Here is a 25,626-nt window from a genome sequence, read left to right as displayed (position 1 = left end):
AAAAAAGTAAAATTAAATAGCATATTACTTAAAGACCCACGTGATAAAAGCAGTATTATTAAAAAGTAAATGATAAACACAAACTTGAAGAATGATTGAGGGGTCAGGGGGTCAGGGAGGGCAGTAAGGGCAGCGCCACAGGGAAGAAGAGGCATATGCTGGTAGATGTATACTTTATTAGTCAAGTTCTGGTTCCATGTCGGTTGGTGGATTCTTGGTAGATCATTTCAATATCATGCTTTATAATATAAATATATTCCTGATTGCATAATAAAAAATAAGCTGCCACGCTGTAGCAAAACAGAGTTTTACTTTGATAAGAATATTGTTTAGGTAAGCATCTTAACTTGCACACATGAACAAATGCTAAATTGCTGGGGAACAGATTTTCCTAAATCTCCTCTTCAAAAACAAAAGCAAAGGAGCATATAAAGAGATACACTCCACGGAAATGGAAGGTAGATTTGTAGATAAGAACTTAGAGCTCGGTCAACCAAAGAATGAGGCTAATTCATATCTACTGTCAATTTGGTCTCAAAACTAGCATAAATGCTTGCTTAATTACTGCAAATGTGCAGAACTCTTTCATGGGAGATGGTCACGTTGCAAAAATTACTTAACAGGAGAAACAGGCAAACTGAAGTAATTCAATATACTTCAGGTTCTGACTAGACAGTATTTCCCCTCTAATCCTAAGCATTTCACCTCACTGGTCTTATAGGCTAATGGTCATATATTCATCCTGATTGGCCAAAAGTGTGATGAGAAAAGCCTAACCTACCTTAAAGAGCAAAATTTGTTTGCCCAATAAACAATTCCTTATACTCATAATACAATACTTTGATCTGACAAAACCCATGATAATTCAATTTTCTCAACAACCTTGCATTAGAGGTAAGGCACGTATTATCAAGCAACACTTACTTCATGCAGCATAGTATTTTTAAAAGTTTAAAAATAAGTTAGAAATGTTAATGATGCTCTAAATCAAATTTTCTATCTAAATATTTATTATCTGTAATATAAAAGGTATTTTATAAGGTGCTTCTCAGCATTTTATGTGATACACACAGACTGAAAATCTGGTTAAAGGGCATCTTGGACTAATTCCTCTTCAAAAGAAAAGCCACTCATCCTGATACATTATATATAGTGTGTGTATGTGTGTGTATAATAGCAATTCTTTTTCTGGCTTGGATCACTACTGGATATTATGCCTGAGTCTTACCTATAGTTTGCATAATACTGAGGAAATTGGGATGGGGACGATAGCTTCTTGGTTAACAAACGTCCTTTAGAGGAATTGTTGCATCATGTTATAAAGGGAACAAGCAAAAACTAAATCCATGCACACCATTGGTCCTTGTGGTGCATTTTACTTTTTATGCATATTTTTGACAAAGGTTGGGGCTTCAGGAATGAGGTATTGATTGAAAGAATAAATATATTTCTTGTGCAATTTCTGAAACTAGAATATATTGGGCACTAAATAAACGCTCAGTGCATAAATGTATTTTTCATTGGTCTATCTTAAGATTCCTTCCAATATCTCCCTGTATTTGGTCGACAGAACATAAAATATCCCTCCCCATATACACTTTCCTTCTCTGTTTCCTTACTCTCATATGGTTTTTGTTTTTAAATTTATATTCTTTTAAAAGACATTCCCTATTTATATTAATGACCAATGTTACCCTATTAAAAATATATATATTGATCCATCTTTAAAAAATATGTACATATCCAACTGTTTATTTGACATCTCCATCTGACATCTATACATTGTTTATCTGACATCTCAGATTTAACATGTCAATGACCGAGAGTGCCTGTTCTTTCTAATCTCAGGTAATATCAACTCCATTCTAAAAACCTGGCTGGCATCCTAGATGCCTGTCCTCTCCTTACAGGCCACATCCAATTTGTCAGCAAATTCTGTAGGCTTTGCCTTGGAAATATCTAAAATCCAACTACTTCTCAATGTCCCCATTCAAGTGACCATCATCTCTTTTGGATTATTACAATAGCTTCCTGATTGGTTTTCCCCGCTTCTGTTTCTAATGCCCTTTGCTCTCCCTAACACAACCGCTAAAGTGATTCTGTGAACACATTTTATGTGTTCACCTCTTGGCTCAAAACCAGAGTGGCACCCCACTCTGACCTCACTTCCTGCGACTCTCCCTCATTCACCCACAGGAGCTTTGACTAGAATACCCTTCTCCTCAGAGAGCTGTATGTACCACTTTGACTCAGCCTTTACTTAAATCATCTTCTGAATGAGAGGTTCCCTGGACATAATCTAAAATTTCATACATCCCTGCCCCAAACCTTCCAAGCTCCCTTCTCTGGTTCAGTTTTTTCTCAGCACAGTTCGTAGGATACCATGAAGTTGAATGGTTGTATACTCTTTGTCCATTTAAAATGTAAGCTTCAAAGGGGCAGTAATTCTTCCCCTTTTTGGTCAGTGCTCTATTCGTAGGACAGAGAATAACTAGAATACAGCAGATATTCAATAAAAATACACTGAATCAAGGCATACCTGTCTATTATTTTGTGATCCCATAAGGAAGCCTGTAGAAATTAACAAAACTGTGAACTTCCCTAGTTGTGTCATCCACCGTGATAGCCCCCTCAAAGACACACCTTCCCTTCTCATTTGCTGGCAGAACACTCACTCTCTTCCTCTTAGGACCTGAATCCTGATTAGGTCGAGACACCATGACAAGTAATGTTTACTCTGTCGGTCAGGAGTTTAGGCATAGGTATATGAGGCAATTATGGCCAATGGAGTTTATTAGAAAATGTTTTTCTCACTTAAAAAAAAGAAAAAAAAAAGAGTAGGATGGAAAAAATGTCTACCTTGTAACCAAAGATCGCCAGAATATTCAAGACAACAGAGTAGAAAAATGGAAAATAGCATGTGCGTTCCTGATAACACTATTATGACAATTAATTAGCTACCTGTATTTTAAACTTCATGTTCGGTAGGATATTTATCCCTCATTGTTTAAGTTATTTTAGTTAGGTCTTTAATTACTTGTATTTTAATTAACACAGAAAAAAAGTTTTTAAATAGTCACAGTTTCCTGCAATGTGTTAATCAAACAAAATGAAGATGGATGTCAGGTGTTTTTCCCCTTTTTTATGCTGCATGCCTACAGAACATGTCATATGACAATAAAACAAGATCTCTCAATATGAGTCATATTTTCTCACAGGAATTAATTTATAAACAGTGTGTTCTTAATTAAGAGTTGAAAAGAAACATATGACCAAAGCAAAGGCAATCTAAATATAGAACTTTGAAATAATTTAAATAGGGAATTGTGCTCTAAACCACTATCTGACTAACCAGGTTCTGCAGAACTATCAGTTCTCATCCAAAGGAAGGAAGAAAGAGAAGGAGAGAGAGGAAGTTAGGTGGTAAGGAGGGACGTGGGAGGTCTCAAGGCCACACAAAATCAGGACATGATGAATTAAACATAAATAATTACACTTCCTTTGTGTGTGTACACACACTGGATGGCAGCTGGGGGACCCTTTTATCCGTGAAGTAATTGTAGATTTACAGGGAAGGGGGATCTGGTGATTCAGTAATGGTTTGAGTACAAGGGCTAATAGTCATCAGGTTTTGGTTTTTAACTCAAAGACAAACCATTAGTAACAAAGCCAAAGTTTTATCTATCCAAAACTCTCTTTCAAGTTCTCACTATAAGAACCTACCAAACTATAGTGTTTCCTCATTAAGGTCTTATAAACTTAGAAAATTCCTACAAATGTAAAATCCCTATGCCATTAAACAACTTCCTTTTTAAACAAAAAGGGCACCAAACAGAAGCTAAAAAAAAAAAAAAAATTAACTTTCTATAGGATAAACTTAACTCTATACTTAATATAATGCCTATAATATATGGTAACTATTTATTTTTTTCAAGATTTTATTTATTTATTTGACAGACAGAGATTTGACAGAGACACAAGTAGGCAGAGAGGCAGGCAGAAAGAGAGGGGGAAGCAGGCTCCCCACAGAGCAGAGAGCCCAATTTGGGGCTCGATTCCAGGACCCTGGGATCATGACCTGAGCTGAAGGCAGAGGCTTTAATCCACTGAGCCACCCAGGTGCCCCTATGGTAACTATTTAATTGCCAATCTTTTATTAGCTGCCACTTGGAAAAATTACTGGATGAATTATGGCCCTGAAAAAAATCACTGAAGGATGGTGGGAAAAGTAGAGATTTCCTTTAAAATCTCCTCCGCAGATTCCACAATAGTAAAAAGGCAATAAAAACTATTCTATTGGTAATACTTCAAAAAGTATGTATGAATCAATTTAGCCGAGGGCTTTAGTCCTGCGAGTACGTCTGATCAAGGTAAGGCTGACCATCTACTGACAACATTGCCGCCTCCCGCTTTTCCGGCTTCTCCTTTGGGTCACTCTGAGGCAATGATGCAAGAAGGAAAGCAGAAACATGAATAAAGACTGGACTAAAAGTACAGAGCCATAAAATTGTTCAAAAAAAGTGGATACTGTCTTAGTCTATTCAGGCTGTGATTGTAACAAGAGTACCACGGACTGGGTGGCTTATCAACAACAAAAAGTGATTTCTCATAGTGGTGGCTGGTAAGTCTAGGATCCTGGTACATGTGGATACGGTATCCAGGGAGAATCTACTTTCTGGTGCAGAGATGGCCATCTTTTCACTATACCAAAGATGGCAGAAAGAGAAAGGGATCTCTCTCAGACCTTTTTCATATGGAAACTCATCCCACTGTGAGGATCCCACCTTCATTATCTAATCACCTCCCAAAGGTTCCACCTCCTAATGCCATCTTTTTTGGGGTTAGGATTTCAACATATGAATTTTGAGGGGAAAATAAACATTCGGACCATAGCAGATGATATATAAAAATGTGTTTTTCCAAATATAAATTAAGTGCTATCTGGACAATAGGAGATTCAAAATATTTTGGTATTTTATCTTAAGTCAACTAGATAAACATTATACAAATGGGAAAAAAAAGTATCAATTCCAAAATTCCAACATTAACTATTACATCAAAAAATTTTAGTCTATACTTCTCACAAGTACTAAAGGCCATGTTTAAAGGGTATCTACGGACTAACAATAACTAAAACTTACTGTGCCAAGAACAACATTAAGTGCTTTCTATGGTTTTAGTCTTTCAATTCTCAAAACCAACCCTACTGAGTTATCCCCATTTTACAGATGAGAAAACTGAGCCTTAGGAAGTAAAATGATTAGTCCAAAGTCAACAAAGCAGGTGTCAGAGTCAGGATTCAGACTTGTTCAAAACACGACACCAGTGTCTCAATCCTTGTCAAATTCAGTCTATTAGTTATAAACACTGTTTTGACTCTAACATGGTTTCCTAAAGATTTTAAAGAAATCTTAAATATATTTCCATACTTTAATGACTCTCAACATGCAATGAAAATTTTTTAAGCAAGTTTTTAAATTCCAATATAGTTAACATAGTGTTATATAAGTTTCAGGTGTACAACATAGTCATTCAACAATTCTATACATCACTCAGTGCTCATCATGGTACGTGTACTTTTTTTTTTTTTAAGATTTTATTTATTTATTTAAGACAGTGGATGGGGGAAGGGCAGAGGGAGAGGAAGAGAATCTCAGTCAGAGACTCCACACTAAGCCAGAGTCCCACAAAGGGCTTGATCTCATGACTCTGAGATCATGACCTGAGCAGAAATCAAGAGTCAGATACTTAACTGACTGAGCCACTCGGGCGAACTAAAAGTGTACTCGTTAGAGATGCAAGGTTTTTTTTTTTTTTTTTTTTTAAGATTTTATTTATTTGATAGAGAGAGTGAGAGAGAGCATGAGAGGGGAGAAGGTCAGAGGGAGAAGCAGACTCCCCATGGAGCTGGGAGTCTGATGCGGGGCTCGATCCTGAGACTCCGGGATCATGACCTGAGCCGAAGGCAGTGGCTTAAACAACTGAGTTGCTCAGGTGCCCCAGAAATGCAAGTTTTTAAAACTACTATTTGGAGAGTTAAATCCCAGCCATTATAATTAACTTTTATTAACTAGATGGCAAGCAGATGCCAGTTTTTGGGTTTTTTTTTTTAATAATCATACTAAGTCATGTATTATCTCACTTAATCATTATCTATAAAACAGATACTATTCAACTTTACAGATGAAGAAACTAAGGCTTCAGAGCCATAGAGTCACTTGCCCAAAGTCATAAACAGTTATGGGGTAGACCTGGGATTCAAATTCAGTCAGTGTGCTTCTATAACACATTGAACAAACCACGACTGAAGGAAGGCTCCACAGTGTCAGATCAATTGCCTTGGTCAACCCATCTGCTGATCATTTCATGAAAGATTAACAGTATGTTTTTAAATCACAGGTCAAATTTCCTCTGCCTGGAGCTGTACAAATATAATTACTAGTCCTTTCCTCTTTAAACAAAAATACATCTCTAAGATAGCCTGGCAATTTCTATAAACAAATTTACCAAATATACTGCTTTTATTATTACCATGGCATAAGTACCCTGAATTTTCCTTATTGGAATAAAGTCTGTGAAGCCTTTTTGCAGGAAAATCTCTAGGACTTTTCAAAGTATCAAAATGTTGAGGAAATGTTGATACATTAAAATAAATCTTGACCCAGTAAAAACTGGCACGAGGCCTTTTATTTTCTTGCAGTCAGCAAAACTACAAACCTATAAAAATTCAAATACTAGTTAAGGGCATGCATTTTGAAGTGCTTGCATACGTGGTGAGTTACTTTACAAACTAATACTTTATACTGAAAACTTTTTTAACCTGGATATGTAGGCAGAAATCACTTTACAAACCTCTAAGTACTATACAACGAAAGGAAAAGCAAGTCCATTTGGGGTTTTATCCATTGTTTTCTCTGACAACTGTCTTCCTTAGGGGGAGAAAAGAGTATTATTACTTACGGGCCCCTCTCTACCTCGCTTTATAGTTCACACACATTTGGGAGCTGCTGTTTATAACCCTGTATTTATCTAGATCTTTGGAAAAATCAAATGAAGGCCAATTTAATCACCTAACAAAAATAAGCAAATGTGTATGGGGAGAGCACAGTTGAAGGAAGCAGAGAGAAGTGGGTCAGTAGGTGGCAGATGGTAACGGGTTCAAACTTGAAAGGAGTTCAAAAGCGTGGAGCAGGGTTTGTGAAAACTCCTCAAGTGGAATAGAAGCAAAAAAAGAAGAATGCATAATGTGTGGAAGAGAGGTCCTAATTTAGAAGGGTGCGCTATTGAGTAAAACAGTAGTCATCCAAAAACCTATTTTAATTCTTTTGGAATATACAGAATTAACAGTATTGTCAATAAAACATGATCTTTTTAGAACATTTCATTGGATGACAACAAACTTACTTTCTCCTTTACTTTTTGCATAATATTCCTCTGATGTAGGTTATGTCCTTATTTTACAGATAGGGAAACTTGAGGCTCAAGTTAAACGGTCTCTTTGGTGAGCTACAGCTAGCTCAAACATCAAACTTACGACTCTAAGATCAGCATTTTTCATGTCACTGTATTAAACTGTGGCCATGACAGGACTACTCTTGGGATCTGCACAAGGAGTAAAAGAAATGCAACTGACCCTTGAACAACACGAGTTTGAACTGTGTAGTTCCACTATCTTTCAGTAAATATACTGGAAAATTTTTTGGAGATCTGCAACAATTTGAAAAAACAGAAGAACCATGTAGCCTAGAAATACAAGAAAATTAAGAATAAGACTACAGTATGTAACACACATAACTGTTCACGGTTATCAGGAAGGCTTCCAGTAAACAGTAGGCTATTAGCAGTTAAGTTTTGGGGACTCAAAATTACACACAGATTTTTGATTCTGCAGGGACTGGTACCCTTAACCTCCATGTTCAAAGGTCAACTGTCTATCCTTTGGTGTATGTATATATATACACACACACACACACACACACACACACAAAGAAACAGCTACTTCTGCCTTCTCTCAAGTTACATTAAGACCTAAAAGCTAAGAAAATAGCATTCTGTGGTCACCAGACTAGGTTTAAATTATATGCAACTTTCCAACAAAAACTATTCACCTTTAATAGAAACCCATGGAAGTACTTAAATAAAATGAAAGTGTTATGTATCCATTTCTTATTTACTGAAATTATTGTGAAAATAGCAAATTAGCATGGATTCAGTATTAATACAAACTCTGTGCACATATTTTTAATACACTTGTCAAAGTAACATTTAACATTCACTGTCCAGAATTCACAGCCATTCACTGTCAGGCTTTATCCATTTCTATTAGGATAAACACTTAGACTTTTCCTTCAAAATTTTTGTCCGTAATATAAAAACCAAAAACAAAACAAACAAAAAAACCACTGAAGGATCAAATATTTAGCCACCATTAAAAAAATAAAAGGTTATTTCCTATTATGACCTAGATAATAAGTAAGGGCTTTGTATACTAACCACCTAAAATATACCTGGATGGCCTGTAAGGTTAACTTCTCAAACCTATTTAATTGCCAAAAGAAGAGCATCCAAATTGCACAACACATTTTACCACGAGTAAGGTAGATTTAGAAACCATAATCCCTGCCTCCTCCTTACAAACTCAGTCTTTGTTACCAATCTGTGTCACCAGCATCTCAGCATTTAAACACATGAGACCATACGGGCCCCTATTTTCAGGGTCTACGGTGGTGACTGTATTTATGGTTCAAGATGCTGGTTCTATAAAACCGTTTCCTCCCTGGAACCTCAACCTATCTCTTTCTTTGAACTAATTCCACAGCTATAACCCAGATATACATGATATCCAGATTTTTTTGGTGGGGGAGGGGGAGAGAGAGGGAGAAAAAAAGAAATCCCTGAAATATCAGAAACTTACTCCATTCCTAGATGCTGTTCTGAGCACCAGAACTATATCCCCATTAAAAAAAAAAAAAAATTCATCATTCTGATTTCAGTCCCATTTAGAACGTCTACTAGCCTGGTAAGCTATTTAATTTTAAATACTCCTAGGAAATAGAATTGACAGGGATGGGGTCACCTTCGAGAAACTTATGGAAATCTGTGAGATGATGCCCTTCAAAAATTTTTTTTACTCCATGTAATTCAATATGATGACTTAAAGATCAATTCTGGGAAGTTGTTAACAAAACTTTCAAATTCATTCATCTCTCAAATTGTTGCATTCACCACACAGGTAATTTATTACTTTCCCAAAGGCATCTCTATTTTCTTTCTTGTTTCAGATGAATGGTAAAGAGACTTATTACAGTAAACATTCAGCTAACATATCAAATCAATCTTGTCATTAGTCAGGTAAGGAACATTAAAACAACATTCTATGTATTTTACATGAAGACAAAAAAACTTAAAGTCCACAAAACACAGTTTGAGAACGCTTAGATCATACTTTGGAACTTACAAATTTCTAACCACATGTAAAATCTTCACACGAACCACATGTAAAAATTGTTGCACCTTAAGCTTAAGTAACTTGTGCAGTGCCTTACATGATGAATTTGTATCCTTTTCTTAATTGTATCTAAAGCTCGAGGATATACCCTGGGAGCTGCTGTCTCATCAACCTTTTATCACCCCATACACACAGGGCTTGAAGCTGGGTGCTTTATGAATCACAGATTTATAAAAGATTTGATCCCTTCCCTTCAGAAGTTTACAATCTTGCAGAAGGGATGAATAAAATAAATGCAGTGTGGAAGGTACTCATCAACTACTAAGGGAGAACAGAAGAGGGCACTTCAGGTTGATTATTCAAATCACAGGACAGGTAGCGTTTTTGGTAAAAGAAAATGAGCAGGGATCACAAGACAACGCAGAAGAAATGTGTGGTTAACATCTCTGAGGCTCAGGCAAATGGAATACGATGTTGGGATAAGAAGTAGGAGCCAGATAAAAATAGAACTTGGCCTTTATCTTGTTTGGCAAAGGCCTTTGTTCAGAGTTATTAATACTTTCTTCTGAGAGGTTTACTGTCCTACAGTATGTAGAATGGGTTGAATAATAAAAAAGAAAAGGCAAAAAGACCAGTTAGAAAGCGACAGCAGTAACTGTCTAGCAAGCAGGAAGTACGAATGCTTGAATTTGGAGAACGGCAGTGGAAGGAGAAAGAAATAAACCAAAACTTATAATTCTTCCTGGTCTCATAAAAATGACTATTGAAATGGTCAGATATATCATGGGTTGATAAATAAAGGCGTAAAATAAAACCAAACACTTGTAAACAGACTTGCAAGAAAAACTGCTTAAATTATCGCATAAAGTTACCTATTCTACTTTGGGAAAAAAAAAAAACTTTTAATTTTAAAATTTTTAAAATATTTTTTACATCTTTTACAGCTTTATTGAGATATAATCACATACCATACCATTCACCATTCTGGAAAAAACACTTATAACAACTCCTTTCAATGTATTCTAAGGTAGGATACACCATTTGTTAATGTAAGTCTTTGATTACATTTTTGTACTATTTTAAAGATATTTATTGTAGGTGACCTAAATATAAAACTTTAAAAACTACAATTAGGAAACGTCTACTAAAAAAAAAAAAAAGAAAGAAAAGAAAACGTCTACTAAGTTGAAAAGTAATCTATACTTTGCTACATATAAATTATTTCTTAAAAACTATCAAGGTCTGTTTGATTCATACTAATTTTAAGATGCAAAAATACAATGTGTGTCTCTATATTTCACAAGAAGTATCTTATAAATATATTTCTCTGATTACCAACATTATTTTTATGACCCAAATGGAAAAATATACATATAAATACCCAAAAGATAAATTACTTGGCCATAATAATTTACCTTTCAGAGTTATAATACATGTATCAGTTTGATGAATAAACTATTTTTGACGAATTCAAATTATCAAAATGTATTATTATATATACAACTGATGATCTTTGTTTTTTTCTTGCTTTAAATATTCCCTGTCCCCAGAAAACTCCTAAAGGCAAATTTCCAGAAGTGGAAAAAAAAGGGTAGTTTGTCCACGCATTCAAGAAATACTTAGTCAATAAATATTTATGAGCTCCTTCTAAATCCCTGTCATCAAGCAACAATTTTTAAAAGTATAACTGATATACAAAATGCTATACAACTTGATGAATTTGGAAGTAAGCACACACTCATGAAATCACCGCCACAGGCAATGCCATAAATATATCCAACACCTTCAGAAGTTTCTTTCAGCCCTCTTTATTTTTTGTGTGATTAGAACACTTAACATAAGACCTACCTCTTAGCAAATTTTTATGTATAAAATACAGTATTGCTAACTACAGGTGCTGTGCTATACAGAAGATTCCTAGGACTTATTCCTCTTGTGTAATTTAAGGTTTACACCCTTTGACCAAAACCTCAGTTTCCTCTTCCTCCCAATTCCTGGTAACCCCCACTCTATTCTCTGCTTCTGTGAGTCTGACTTTTGGGAGTCCTCACCGAAGCAAGATCGTGTAGTATTTGTGCTTCTGGCTAGCTTATTTTACTTAAGGTAATGTCCTTTAGGTTCATCCATGTTGTCACAAATGACAGGATTTCCTTGTTTTTTAAGGAATGGAAATACTGCATTTTCTTGATGCATTCACATGCTGATGGACCTCTGGGTTGCTTTCATGTCTCGGTTACTGTGAATATTGCTACAATGTACACAGGAGTGCAGACAGCTCTTCAAAATCCTGATTTCAATTTCTTTGGATATATACCCAGGAGTAGGACTCTGGATCCGATAGTAGTTCTTTATTTTTTGAGGAAGCTCCACACTGCTCTATAGTAGCTGTACCAACCGAAACCCGGCATTATTCTTGCTTCTTTCATATATATTAGTGATGAACACAACATAAAAAGATTCCTGCCCTCGGGGAGCTTTCACTTTAGAAGAGGAAAATAATCAATAAATAATAATTTTAAAAAATTTTATGTCATGGTAATTTTAAAGGTGGTAAGTGCTGTGGAAAAAGAAAAGTGGAGAAAGGAAAGAGGGAAGGCCTCCACTCAGGGTGGAGTGGTTGCCAGGTAAGGCCTCATTAAGAAGATGTGATGGCCTGGTCAGCAAAGACAGGAACTTTAAAATTTACTACAACCAAGATGAGGGCTTTTCAACAGAGGGATGATTTTCATCTTTAAAAAGCAGCCAATACCATGTACTGTTAGAACTGGATGTCAAAAAAGTAAAGTTGATTTCTTTTAAAAAGGAAGAGGTTAAGTACTATTAAAAAAAAAAAAAAGTTAGTGAGTAGAACTGTAAACCAGCTACCTCGGATCTAGAATCCAAAATAACAGCTAACATATACAATTACGGCCAGTATTGCTCAAGGAGCCCTATCCCTCACAACAACTCCACATGTGACCATATTCAAAGGTCAATAGAACCTTATCCACATTCTGAACACTAAAAAAGCTTAAAGCAAGGCAATTTGGTAGTAAAATTCGACCTAAGTTCATATGAGGTAGCATATGTCTTGATTTATCCTACTTGGCAAATATATGCATGAAGAAACATTAATTAACCCTCATAATGTAGTTAACCTTTAAATATCCTAACTGATGAAAGTCACAGGTACACCGATATGTATACATATAACCTTTTTTTAACTGCCCTATTTTATGTGGGAGATAGTGGAATTACATCGCTCAGTTTTATCACATTCAAATTGAACCAGCCACGCTTTAAAACAAAAAAAAAAAAAAAAAAAGGAAAAAAGAAACATACAATAAGGTTAAAATTCTATCCATCCTATAACCTAGAGTAAGATGGAAGCTATTACTCATCTGCTGTTACAGATTTCGATTCTGCGGTTTAAAGATATGTATTTTTCATACATGTTCCCTAAACACGGGCGAATTGCTTTATCTGATGTTCAACCAAAAAAATGTTAATTATTTCAACAGTGAAGGAAAAACAGGCAGTTTGAGACCCACTCAATGATGGTATATTAGCTTCTGACAGCATGAGCAGGAAAGTCAGAAAGAAGAGAATCTGAGGCAGATTACTCACTGGATGTGGAGCCCAACGGGGGGCTCAATCTCAGGAGCCTGAAATCACAAGCTGAGCCCAAACCCAGAGTGGGCTGCTAAAGCGACTGTACCACCTAGCACACCTATTCTAAAGGATAACCAGATATGAATTTGACTAAAGCCTTGTCTTTTAAAAACCCAAGATGTAATTCTATAGCTGTGCTGTCCAATATGATAGCCACTAGATACATGTGGCTATGAAGCACTTGAAAAGGGACTGGTTTGCCTTTTTAAAATCTTTTCAATTTTATTTTTATATATATTTACATACACGCACACTTGCAGCAAGAAGTACTATAACACTCACTGACTTGGCCAAACAGAGCCCCTTGTGAGCAAAAGACTTGCCCCTCCTCGTGTAGCACTACCCACACTTGCGAGTTCACTGGCCAGGCAGTGGCCTCAACTCCAAGCTCTAACAATGTAGAGGAAAGATGACTAGTTTTAACTGAGAAGTGACATAAGAAAAATATACACTGAATTTCAAAAGCCTACTATAAGAAAATAAATGTAAGATATCTCATAATTTTATATTAATTATGCAATGAAATATATTTTGCTGATACTGGGTTAAATAAAATATTTTATTAAATGATCAGGTTCTTTTTCCTTTTTTAATGTGCCTGCTGGGCAATTTAAAATCACATGTGCAGCTTACATTATACTTTTTTTGAATGAACATCACTGCTCTCAAACTGAGAAAAAGACCTGACGAAAAATTTCTCAAGTACTTATGTTCTAGAATGAATAATTTCACTTTAGAGCACCAAAAAGATTAACACAACACAGATAAAAGTAGAAAGAAATATTCATCACAAATGCTAAGGTAAGTTTTTTGTGACTCTAGAGTGTATTATTTTAGATATCAAGCAGTATCCCGAAATTCAAGAATGAGATAAAAGCTTCATGTATAAAATGTCTGATTTAATTTAAAATTTCAGTATTGCCACAGTAGTAAATATATATGGGAGCGTTTTACGTCCTATTTTCCTTCAGTAGGGTTAGGAGAGATCGAAGTTGCATAGATCAAATACATGCCGTAATGGCATCAGAAAACAGGCAACTTATTTTTAATAGATGGGAAAATTTCATTCCTCCTAAAAAAAAAAACAACTTTAGAGTTTACACAAAATTGGAGAAAAATAAATCTGTATCACAGTATAATCTGTCATTACAAAAAGATACACTGATTGACATTTCCCAAATATCCCAAAATATCCCAAAGAGCACTCTAAGTATGCATTCTACTGAAGTCAGACATACACATGCTCCACAATTCAGCAGTTAGGCTCCTGTGCATACACTCATCAGAAAGGAATGCTTATTCCTACTAAATGATCTAAAAAAAAAATTCATGGCAGCCTTATTTGTAGCCCCAAATTGGAAAGCTATTCAATGTCCATCTATAGTAGAAAGGATAAACAGTGGTGTGATCACACAACGGAATACAGACAACTGGGGGAACACAGGACACACACACAATGATGCTCAGAGACAAGATGCTGATGAAAAGCTCTGACACAAGAGTTCGTATTACGTGATTGCAGCCATAAGAAGGTCAAAAACAGGCAAAATGAACACATAGCAAAAATGCCATAGCTTTGTTTCTGTTGAGTAGAGGTAGTACTGACTAGGAAAGACAGCCTTCTGAAGTAGGGTGTTAGTTATGCAGGGTATGCTTATGTGTAACAAGAAAAAAAAAAAAATCACTGAACTAGCAAGTAAGAGTGTCTATTTGACTACATGAAGTTATACCTTGGTAAAAAGTTGTTTTGTTTTGTTTTGTTTTAAGTAACTTTTTTTTTTTTAAGGGGTCTTAAGTATCATTAGTTTCAAAAGAATTACTTAAAACCAATTCCTATTTTGAATTTACATTCTTATTCTGAATTTACTTAATTCTACAACTAAACTGAATTTATTTGCATTTTTAATAAAATATTGTAACCAGTTCAACTTTATTCAAACATCATCTTAATTTTGAGATTACATGATAAACTTTCATAAATGGATAATTCATGACTTTAAAAGTGTAACAAGCCTCTGTATAACTAATGAACTATTTGAATGTCTATTTCAAATATTTAATTGTAATAGTTCATTCTTATCTTCAATTTAAAAAGATAACTTTCCATGGATGAGAAGAACAAATATTGTTAAAAGATTTAAATTACCCCAAGCAATCTATACCATTAATGCAATCCCTATCAAAATACTAACAGTGTTTTTCACAGAACTAGAAAAAAAAAAAAATCCTAAAATTTTTAAAAATATTTTATTTATTTATTTGAGAGAGGGAGATAGAGCAGAAGCCTGGGGATTGGCAGTGGGAGAAGCAGGCTCCCCGCTGATCAGGGAGTCCAACGTGGTGCTCGATCCCAGGACCCTGAGATCATAACCTGAGCCAAAAGAAGATACTTAACCAACTGAGCCACCTGGTACCCCCCCAAAATACTAAAATTTGTACAAAAGACCCCGGAAAGCCAAAGCAATTTTGCAAAAGAAAAGTACAGCTGGAAGTATTATAATCCCACACTTAAGTTACAGTACAAAGGTGTAGTCATCAAAACAGTCTGGTATTAACACAAAAACAGACACACAGATCAATGGCACAGAATAGAGAGCCCAGATATAAGCCCACAGTTATATGGTCAATTAATCCTTGACAAAGGAGGCAAGAATATGTAACGGGAAAGACAGTCTCTTCAACAAATGGTGCTGGGAAAACTGGACAGCTACATGCAAAACAATGAAACTGGACCACTTTCTTACACCACACACACAAATACACTCAAAATGGATTAAAGACCTAAATGTGAGACCTGAAACCATAGAAGTCCTAAAAGACAGCAAAGACAATAAGGTCTGTGACATCGGCCATAACAATATTTTTCTAGATAGGTCTCCTGCGGCAAGAGAAACAGAAGCAAAATAAACTATTGGGACATCAAAATGAAAAGCTTCTGCAACAGTGAAGGAAACAATCAGCAAAACTAAAAGGCAACCTAGTGAATGGGAGAAGATACTTGCAAAGACATATCCAATACAGGGTTAGCAACCAAAACATATAAAGAAGTATACAACTCAACACCCAAAAAACAAATACTCTGATTAAAAATGGGCATTTTTAAGACATTTCCCTAAAGAAGACATCCTGATAGCCAACACACACGAAAAGATGTTTAACATCAGTCATCATCAGGAAATGCTAAATCCAAGCTGCAATGAGGTATCACCTCACACCTGTCAGAATGGCTGAAAACAAAAACACGAGAAACTCTAAGTGTTGGGGAGGATGTAGAGAAAAAGGAACTCTCTTTCACTGTTGGTGAGTGCAAATGGTATTCACTGAATGCAAATGGTACGGCCACTGTGGAAAACAGTGTGGTGGTTCCTCAAAAAGTTGAAAATAGAACCGCCATATATATACACAGGAACAGATGTCTGTACATATATATAAAATAATATATACTGGAATATTATTCAGCTATAAAAAAGAATGAAGTCTTGCTACTTGCAATGGCATGGATGAGCTAGAGAGTATAATGTTAACTGAAATAACTCAGTCAGAGAAAGACAAATACCATATGATTTCGCTCATATGTGGAATTTAAGAACACAACAAACAAGTAAGGAAAAAAGAGAGAGAGAAAAAGAGGGAGAGGGACAAGCCAAAAAACAGACTCTTAACTACAGAAAACAAACTGATGGTTACCAGAGGAGAGGTGGGTGGGGGGATGGGCGAAATAGGTGATGGGGATAAGGGAGTGCACCTGTGTTAAACATGGGGCGATGTATGGAATTGCTGAATCACTGCATTGTATATGTGAAATTACTATAACACCATGTGTTAATTATAGCAGAATTATAATAAAATTAAATTTAAAAATAATAAATACCAGTAACCCCTCCGCCCAAATAAAAAGGTAACTAGATTTCACAAAATCCGGAGTTTCTGATCATATCATTTCTTTCACTGGTAATAGTCAAAATTAAAGTTAACATTTGGGGTTCACTTACAATTTCTTTTATAGTCCTAATGTGCTTATTTAAATTTCTTACTCACTTTTACCCTCCCTCTCATAACTGACAAGAGGAAGGAGAAAATACCACTTTGCCAATGGTGAAGAATTTTAAACACAGAAAGTTACTACTTTAAAAGTTCAATATATTATGCTATGGAAACATAAAAGACTGTAAATGTAACCAATCCTAGGAATTCATATGGTTTGACAAGTGATTAAGAAAATCTGTAACACTGATTTCTGTGTTATCTCATGTGAATATAAATAATAAATATCCAATTAATAAAGAAAATATGTATTCAAAGAAGCTGACTTATTCACTACAACTTCAAGAAATACATCATTAAATATTTCTATTCCAAACAAGAGAGCAGGCAAGTTTAGGAAAACACAAAACTTAGGGGAGGTTTAAAGGTGGATATTAAGAAGGAAACTTTGGAGAAGGCTGAAGGGAACTGTTTTCACCACTGACTTTAGTCTAATTTGGTGCAATCACATGGGGTCTTGGGGTCACAAAAGACAAAAACATAAAACAGGTAAGTTCCTTCCTTCCTAGTAATGCATTACATGTCTGAGACTCAGGCTTTGCAAGCAGATGAACTATTATGCAACACTGATCTAACCACGTGATAACGCAGATAGGGAACTTAGCAGATGGACAGAGGCAGAGTCAGGTGTCCAGGGATCCTGATGAAAGACTGGCAGAAATGTAGACAGCAACTGATCCCTATACTACAAGGTGGAGTTGTCAAAGGCAGGAAGAACTTTAGCCCTGCCTGATTAATTTAATGTATATTCCATACTGTCTTAGATAAATAAGTGCCTTCAATATCTCATTTTCAAATGAAAACATTCTTTAAAATAGTCCTATATGAAAAAAGGTAAAATGTAAATACTTCAGGTGCTTAAAATAGGCAACACTGTTTCTATCTAAGCCAGATTTATTTATTTATTTATTTTGGAAGATTTTATTTATTTATTTGTCAGAGAGAAAGAAAGAAAGAAAGAGCGAGAACAAGCAGGGGGAATAGCAGGCAGAGGGAGAAGGAGGCTCCCCACTGAGCAGGGAGCCTGACGTGGGACTCAATCCCAGGACCCTGGTATCATGACCTGAGCTGAAGGCAGATGCTAACCGACTAAGCCATCCAGGCATCCCACTAAACCAGATTTTTAAACAAGATTTATTTATTTATTTTAGAGAGAGAAAAAGAGAGAGTGGGGGCGGGTAGAGGGAGAGAATCTCAAGCAGATTCCCTGCTGAGTGAGGAGCCCCACAAGGGGCTTGATCTCATGACCCTGAGATCACGACCTCAGTGGAAATCAAGAGCGGGATGCTTAACGAACTGCGCTAACCAGTCACCCCCCACTAAAGCAGCTTTCTTTTACTTTCTTACACAAAATTCAGAATTACCAACACTGAAATATATCCCTCTCCTCTGTTACAAACATCAAACAACTAGTTAATCAATATTTGAAACTTAAAGAAAAACAAAGAACAAATTGCAACATAATATTCTTCCTATAATTGGAAAGACATAACTATATTTTTTTTAAAAAATGGAGCAACAGACAAAATACAATACCTTCCAGATGTGTGTCTCCTGACTATTAAAATAATGGGTCCTGAGAACAGAGGTCTGAAATAGCTCACAGTCCAGAAACTCCCTGAAAATTAAGAAAAATAAATATTACTTCAAGTACCTCTTATCTCAAAGAATTTCAATGGTATGTTTTACAATGGAATCTTAATCATTGACTAAAATAAATTATCACAAAAAATAGCAAAAAAGATGTAAGATAAAAAATATTCTTCATTATACATGCTTTCTTTGGGCATAGCTGTTGACCGTATCTGATGAACAATCTGCTTACAAAATTATTTACCAAAATACACTGTCTTTATACTACATAAACACCATTACCTATTCTCAAGGTGAGAAGCTAAAGGTGATGAAGAGGAATTCTGAGAGAAAAGCTACTAGGAGTATTCTGTAGTCAATACTGAGTTGAAACACCTCTTTTTTTCCTCTCTCTTTCTCTCTAGACCACTAGGAACAAAAAACGCTGAGCTGAGATTTAGAAGCCTTCTAGATACAGAATGACATCAAGGTGTGGGCAAGTTTATACCCTCAGGAATATAAGAGCGGGTGAAGACTTTCTGACCATCAAGAGACACAGCCTGTACTTTAATACTGCGGTGGCCGAGGGAACTTTATATTGATCAACAGGCTAATGGACAGTGAAATTAGTTGGTCCTAAGGAAGGCGTGACGCAGACACCCTGATCCCACTACGGCAACTTCAACTTCCGAAAATACAGTAGCTACTTTTCATCATTACTTCATTTTACCAGTGTCTGTAGTTACCCTAAAACCACATAGAGGTATCAAATTTCTTTGAGTAATGCTTTCTCAACACCCTACCCAAGCAGGCTCTTGGACCATTATGCTTCCAGATCACTTTCTGGGCATCGGGCTTCTTCTTACTCTCACTGTGACTGTGAACCCCTCATTCATCTTTGAGTCCTCCGACACCTAATACAGTGCGAGGCCCATAGCTGACCGGCTCCACCAATCAGTGGATCTTCGAGACTTCTTCAATAATATACCATGCTGAAGTAAAAATAATACCGTGAAAGAAAGACGGTAATTATATGGGCCAACTACAAGGAGGAATACTTGTCTTTTAATTACTTAACTCACACACACACACACACATACACAGACAGACACAATCCTTCATCAGCAAAACTCTTCTAGTATCTATATTAATGCTCTCCCATCCCTTACAGACAATCAGCCTGGTAGGGTGGCAGATCTCCTTTCTGAACTAGGACTCCAACCCTTCTGTCCGAGGTCCTGCACCAACTGGCCTGATAATTGCACATGAACACAAATTCTCTACGCACATACATCAGCTGCTCCTAAGCAACCCTCCATCAGCAGCAGGAAATGTCACCTACATGTATGAGTCAAAGATACCCAGAATCATAACTAAGGGCAGAATGTTCCCAAAATTTTAGAAGTAGACAGACGGCATCATCTTAAAATAGAATTATAACTATTAGAGACAGATAACAAACAAACAAAAACCCTGAAAAGACCTCCCAGGGGTTTAAAGAAAAAAAAAAAAAAGAGCATTATCATTTCCTATTAGGACATTACTTTTTCAGCAGCTAAATAAAAACATTACCAAATCATTTTATGTAATAAAATTTAACCTTATTTTGACCTTCCTCATAAAGCAAACAAATCTCTCTATCCAATAAGGTTCCATCTGAACTATGTAAGATGATAAGCAATACCTTAATTGCATTCATTTACATGACTTTGAAACTATTCTGGGCTGAAGTCACTGACTGCAAGGTCACAGAATACAAAAAAGTAAAATGTATACAATTTACTGAGGAGGAATGATCCACTTAGAGTGATAGCACCTTCTCCCTCCTCATTAAAAGATACCAAATGCTTAATGCAATCAACAGGTGCAGAGTTCTCTTTTTGAAACATATCACACATATGCACACTGATTTTATAACTATAAATACATAGATATACTAAGAATATATATTAGAATAAGTTCATCATATATTATGGCTTGCTTGTTAAAAATCAATCTGACTGAATAGAGGTAAAGCACAATTCTCTAGCATTTAAAACCAAAAGATGAAACAGAGCTATTATTTTTTACATTCTCTCATGAAATTTCTAACAACTAAAATTCAGGTTACAAAGCTATAACAATTTTTAGGACAAGAACTGCAAACACAGGATCTTAAGTATATTAAAAGTTTCTGCTTTCTCTTTTGATAACCTAAACAAGCATACATTCAATTATTTTGCTTAGAGAAGCAGATTTTAAATGTCTCAAAGTCAGTAGTACAGTATTAGTAAAAGGAGGGAAATACAACAGACAGAAATTGATTACCACAGATTATAAGAGCCAATGCATATCTTTGAAAACTTCAGAATATACCAAACCACACAAAAACAAGGTAACCAAAAAAATATTTCCCTTTAGTTTTGTAAAATTCTAATACAAACTAGATAATATTGGCACTTGAATTTACTGGAGAAAAGAGAAGGAAACGAAGATAGGATCTCAGGGGTACTTTAAAAATGTTTATTAGTACAAATGTAGAGTATGAGATATTTGTTTTATGTTTAACATAACAGCACTGGAATATTCATTTAAGAAATTTCTATCCAGGGTTGCCTGGGTGACTCAGTCAGTTAAGTGTTCAGCTCATGGTTTGGGCTCAGGTCATGATCTTGGGGTTGTAAGATGGAGCCCCACGTTGGGCTCTGCACTGGACTAGGAGCCTGCTTGGGATTCTCTCTCTCCCTCTGCCCTTCCCCACCTCCTTTCTCTATCTCTCTCTTTCTCTCGCTCAAAAAAAAAAAAAAAAAAAAAAGTTTCTGTCCATTAAATTAGATAAACCTCCCACATTTCATTAACTAACTAACCAAGTACTTTTATACTCCTCAAGCCAATGTTTTATAATTAAAGCTGAGTTAGTGAAAGAGAAATAACCTTATTATAAAATGTATGTCTCTTCACCTTCTTCTCTACCTTCACAGAAGGGCAAGACTTTTTTCATGTAAATCTGTGTTAGATCCAAATAGTTTCAACCGATGGTACTCCACAAAGAACACAGGATAAATACATATTTATTTAAGTACTACATTCCTAAATAAACTTCAATACCATAATGTCATTTTGTCCTTTTTAAATGAGAAATAAAATATCTCATTTTTTCTCTATAAGTTAAGCCAATTCACTTTGGAATAGCTTACTAATAAAATTAATGCATACATGTATTTCTAAAGGTACTAGTTACTATTATGATCCACATATAACTTTCAGTGGCCATTTCTTCTTTAGATAAATTTTCTTCTGTAAGAAGCAACTCAGGGTCTAACATAATATACATAATTTGTATAACTATGTAACAGGCAATTCATGGTTCATATCCTCTGACGAGGATAAAAACATGGGGGCCAATCGGAATCTTCCAATATTTTTTCCAGTGTTCTTGGTCACATTTTTTTTTTCTTGGTCACATTTTTACTTAAACTCAAATCTCAGGTTGACAATAATTTCCTGTTAAGATGACAACTTTTTGTTATTTCTGAAACACTTCCCTCTGTCCACCCAAGTGACTGAACGAATGCCTTGTGTTCCTGCAGCTCACTGATTACAATCACAATATCTGAAGTTCTATTTCATCTACACAAATTTAGGATTTTCCTTTCCTTGGCTATCAGAACACGTTAAAGCCAATTTTTATAGCCACAAACTAGCCTTTGTGTATCTTTAAATGGGCTACAACCTTGAACTGAAAATGAACTGTATTAATGGCATCACTCCTCCAGCTCTCAAAGAAGGAAGTTAAGTCCAACTCCAGGTTTAGATATACTTATTTTAACAGCATCAATCTCAGGTGAGCCTAGTAAATCCTACCCACAAAGCAAGTGTGCACGCATGTGCAAGTGTGTGTATGCCTCTTCCCATTTTCTCTTTGCTTTTTTCTTTCCTCCTCCCCAGGAGGTTAATGAACAAAATATTACACTTTTAAGTATATATAATCATACTAATAAATAGTATCAGAGATAAACTACCCATCTGTCAGAAAAAGAGTTACCTAAATAAAGAAAGTTAACAATTGTGTATGTAAAATTTAGTCCTGGACTGACAGGGTTGTTCAGATAACACTCAGAAAAGCACAACGTGACTTAAACTGTAAGGAACAGGCCAAAAATACTCCATAAAAATCAAGTCTGCCTAGAATACGCCGTATCTCCATTTGAAACACCTGCTAAGAACATGTGCATTCACAATTCTGTCTAGGAAATATTTTTCTTCCTCTCTCACCTGTTCCCCCGCCCAACCTGCATCCACCTCCATAAACAGCAGTAATCCACCATTATAAAACAGTTGACGGTTAAAACAATGAGCCAATGGAGAAAGTACAATATTCCATAACTGACATTTACTGCATTGGCCTTGGACTTCTAATCTTTACCAGACGGGCACACAAATCAATCCATCAGCTCATAAAGGTGTGCTTTTTTAACCTCTAAAACAGATGGGATTGGCCAGAAGTGTCTGGCATGTCAAACTGCTAATCACTGCTGCCCTTTGCACAAAATAACCCACTTAAGTTGAGGCATGGTTGCACTGTAACCGACATTAGTCTGTGGGAAACCCATTTAACTGTCACACACTCCTGCCACTCCTGCTCTCCCTTAATTAAGCCTAATGCCTTATGCTTTGACCTTTTGTTCTAGCCTATTAACCCTATCTAGTACAAGTTCAATTATGTTAAGCTAAAAACTTTGCTGTAAAATATTAAATGCCAAGCTCAAAAAATCATAAGGGACATCCTCCCAGCCCTTAGTTCTATGCACCCTGTTACTCCATGCATGCAACAGTAAAACCTCATTTTTGAAGTGATACTGACTCTTACGGAGTTGAGAAGAACCAAATTATGATTCTAACCCAACCCCCTTATTTTACCAACTGAGTCCAGAAGAACATTAAATGACTCGCCCCTTTCATAGCTTCAGCTGAGCCATATTGAAACCTATCTGTCTCTGGCTCTAATCCTTTATTCTTCACGGTATCTCTGATTAATAGTTAAACCAACAGACAGCGTGTTAAGGATACTAGTATTTTCACCACAAATTTGGATCTCTCACCATCCTCTAGAATGCACTACACATGCCAAACTGCACAAACTGGCCTAAAGCAAAATATGCGGGCAAGTGAAGAGACCTCAGAAGTAATTTCCCCATGCCCACAAAACTTTCTATCCCCTCCCTATTTCTTTTCTTCTTTTTAAAGGTTAACAATGGTCATCAAGAATGGCTAGCTTCTGCAACACTCAAATATAAGGCAATATGTATGAATACAATTTTTTCTTTCTTTCCTGATGCTTCATTTAAGTATTTAACAGAGAAAATGACTTAAGCCACAGAAAGCAATTACAACTCACAACTTCTCCCCAGCAGACAAATTCATAGCTGGATATCTTTGAAAATACCTCTTTTGTACACCCATATGTATATGGATTTCTGTTCACATCTATCAGAATTTCAAAATATAAAGACAAAAAAACCTTGTTTTTTGTTTACAGTGAAAAAAAAAATTTCAGTGTAAAATCAAATCAGATGTAGTCCAAACTAACATGCTGTCATCACCGGGGTACTTTACTTGTAGCATATAGTAATGTGTATTATTATCCCTCTTCCAGTCTCTTCATACCGCTAGAAAACTTTCTTACTACTCTCATTGCAACACATGAAAACAATGTAAAGATCAGATAACAGATTCTGGATTTCATCTGGGATTCTTGTGAAAAAATGCATATTAATTTTCAATTTTCAGACGATTAATCATCAGATTTTAATTTTGTCCTTACTGTTGACTGTCCAAAGCCCATTTTACCTATTTCCAGTATTAATCAATGCTGTCATTCCACCAGAACCTTACAGGTGAAGGTAATATGCCTTTAATTGGAACATACAATAATTTTTAACAGAAAGATCAGTGTTGTACTAAAATAATGACTAAATCCAATGACAGAAATTTATTATGTGTTAAGGTGTAAGAAAACACGGCATCAGAGTTTAAAACTCAAAGTAAATGTGTTCATGCTATTAGAATGACACCTTCAAAGGAAAGTGTCACTTGGCATTATCAGAAGGCATACGAGGATGTATAAAATGTAAAATACATGGATGGATGAGTAGTCAGAACTAAAACCAACACTGGTAGCAGAGAAAATTACCAGAAAATAATGATTCAGAATCTTATTCACCCTTTTTACTGCAAAGGAAAATGCTGTTAATTCAAACAACACATCATGTCTTAGTTACAAGAGTCAGTTTATGAATACAGAGATTAAGTTTGGGTCTTTGTTGAGGAATCCTACTTTGGAAAATTTATACCAATGTATAGAATTCATGCATTCTCTAATATACTGACTGACATTAAGGAACAATGAAAGGCAAAGACAATTCAGTTAATCAGGATAAAACAATGTTGAAAGCACAAAGTAGAATATATCACATAATTAGTAAATGTGCTAATTTTTCTACCCTCTTACTTTGGACAATAGTCCATTGGCCTGCATATCTTTTTTACTATGATTTATAAGCATGTGACATAAAAAAAAATCTATGCGAGCCATGAGAGAAGACGTCCCTTCCAAGCATGCTTGAAGTTTAGTAAAAACACTTTGTCTTCACAAAGCAAGAAACTGGGTTAAAGTTATTTTAAGAGCATTTGTGAAATCTCAGTGTTGTAAATATATATATCCCTGATAATCTATACATTTCCTTTCGCATTTGAAAATGGCTAATTTAGACATTTCTGAGCTCCATTTTAAAATAAATTTCTTCTCTACCTTAGCATTATTAATCTAGTTGAACATAACAGTGTTCTAACAGAAGATTCACCTCCAGAGAAGAGCAGTTACTAGTTAAAACAACAGCAAAGGGGCTTCATATACTACGTAAGTCCTCCAA

The 25,626-nt window shown here is 35.6% G+C and overlaps 1 protein-coding gene and 1 non-coding gene across 6 annotated transcripts in view; both read right to left on the bottom strand.

Moving 5' to 3' along the window:
- Positions 1-25,626, bottom strand: part of NRIP1 (nuclear receptor interacting protein 1) — a 96,856-nt gene that overhangs the window by 58,490 nt on the left and 12,740 nt on the right. For 4 of the 5 annotated variants that reach the window (XM_032878017.1, XM_032878018.1, XM_032878014.1 and 1 more), the window contains exon 2: positions 18,680-18,761. The exons of the other annotated variant lie outside the window; for it this stretch is intronic. The gene's annotated coding sequence lies outside the window, so the exon portion shown is untranslated. The remainder of the gene's footprint in view (positions 1-18,679; positions 18,762-25,626) is intronic. 5 annotated transcript variants of the gene reach the window in all.
- On the bottom strand, positions 13,352-13,504 carry LOC116879664. Its single transcript, XR_004385079.1, has one exon. It is a non-coding gene; the product is annotated as a small nucleolar RNA SNORA62/SNORA6 family (small nucleolar RNA).

The sequence above is a fragment of the Lontra canadensis genome, unplaced genomic scaffold (genome assembly GCF_010015895.1).
Source record: "Lontra canadensis isolate GAN:19392208 unplaced genomic scaffold, GSC_riverotter_1.0 scaffold62, whole genome shotgun sequence".
Taxonomy (NCBI): domain Eukaryota; kingdom Metazoa; phylum Chordata; class Mammalia; order Carnivora; family Mustelidae; genus Lontra; species Lontra canadensis.
This window is presented reverse-complemented; position numbering and strand designations above follow the sequence as displayed.